Genomic DNA, 1,941 nt, shown 5'->3' with positions numbered 1-1,941 from the left:
TCAATGAACTTACAGAAAATGCAAGACAGAAAAGTTTAAGAGATTGAGTCCCAAAAGAAGAAACTAGACCAAGAAGAGAAAACTTCTCATTGCTAGAAAAGGAGGAAGACTTATCTAGGAGAATGTTTTTCTTAATACAGACAGGGGTATCATTAGAACAAAGTTTTAAGTTGTGGCTCATCTGTAGAAACTATCAGATAAAACCTCACTGAAGCTAAAAATAAAACTTATATAATTAAAAAAAACTATTTGGATTTCAGTACTAACATCTGCCTTAAGGGGTGTGATTGTGGTATGTGTGTGTGCACGCACGTGTGTGTGTGTGTGTGCAGGCACCTGTGTGTGTGTGTGTGTGTGTGTGTGTGTGTGTGTGTGTGTGTGTGTGTGGTGTCTGAGATTATGTATGGAACAGCATTGGTTCTTGAAAATCATCATATTGACACTATCTTTTACGTTTCCCATTCAAGTCTGTTGGCATTGTAGCTCTACCACTTGAAACACACAATTCTCGCTTTCTTCTGTTTAACTGGAGATAAACATGTAATGAATATGTTAACCTAGGTTGGTTTCAAACTTTGATCTTCAGATCTTACTCTCTGGAGTAGGTAAGGTATAAGAGTGAGCCAATATGATTAGCCCTGTATTTCCAGTAAGTTACTTAATCTTTCTGAATCTCGGCTTCTTCCTGTGTGGAAAGTGAAAAGAATTAGTTTGTTGACCTTAGAATCGGGTGGAAGCTATGACTGGGTGCAGGAAGTGTACATGTTTGGGATGTGTGTATAGAGCCTGACAGTCTCATAAAACTACTGATGTGTATATTGAAATGTATTCCAGGAATTGGAAACAAGAGGGATTTTTCTGTTCTTGTTTATCCATTTATGGACATTGAGGGAGTCAGAGATATTCAAGGAGAACAGGGAAACAAAGGCAGCACTTGTACTCTGTAGATACTGTATTCACAATGAGCTATACCACTGTGGACAGGGGCAGGAGGGATGAGATTTTCAAACAAGAAATGAACTCATTACCTGACTTACAATAGGTTTATCTGTATGTACACTCCCTTAACAATAACAATTTTAAAAATACAGGTTGATGACTTTCTCCTCCAGTTTTTACAGGTTCCCTTAAGACTCAGGCCCACCAATGGAGTTTTTGGTCAATTTATTTGATAATTAACATAAAGCCATAATCTCTTAAGAAATGTTATAAAAAGTATTTCGTTCTTAGTACTGGTTTCTCTTTGTGTGGCAATTCTACATGTTGTTGGCAGAGGTAATGTTTTACTTTCTGTTTTTAGTATTTGTCAGGTGCTGTATCTTAGCACCCTGCCCCTACCCAAAATGGTAATCAACCTTTGAAATTAATGTACTTGAGTATAAGTTTCATTTATTTATTTAATTTGTTGTTGTTGGTGAACTCTGGGTCTGGTCATTGTCCTTCAGCATTTCAGCTCAAGACTAGTGCTCTACCACTTGAGCCACAGTACCACATCTAGCTTTTTCTGCTTAGGTGGTGCTGTGGAATCAATCCTAGGGTCTCGTGTATTCAAGATAAGCTGTCTACCACTGATCCACCTCCTCAGCCCCTATGACTGATATTTTTGTGCATGGGTGTATCAAACAAACCTATTGAACAAATGCATTCATTTGAAACTAGACATATTCAAAATTATGAATTATCAGATATTTTAACGAATAAAACAGTTATCATTTACTAGGAATTGTTTGTCTCCCCATGCTATAAACATGGAGGAGTTATTTTAAACTAAAACTACAAAATAAATTTTAAGATCTTGGTGCAAAGAAATCTGTCCAGGTGTTATTACGTTAAACAGAGAATTCAAAATGATTTTTCCTCATGAATACAGATATCAAAGGTCTTATAATACTTATTTCAAATCGCAAATTAAAGGGAAAATCAGTCAGGAGGTAAAATTTA

The sequence above is a fragment of the Dipodomys spectabilis genome, unplaced genomic scaffold (assembly GCF_019054845.1).
Source record: "Dipodomys spectabilis isolate Male_0828 unplaced genomic scaffold, ASM1905484v1 ptg000195l, whole genome shotgun sequence".
Taxonomy (NCBI): Eukaryota; Metazoa; Chordata; class Mammalia; order Rodentia; family Heteromyidae; genus Dipodomys; species Dipodomys spectabilis.
This window is presented reverse-complemented; position numbering follows the sequence as displayed.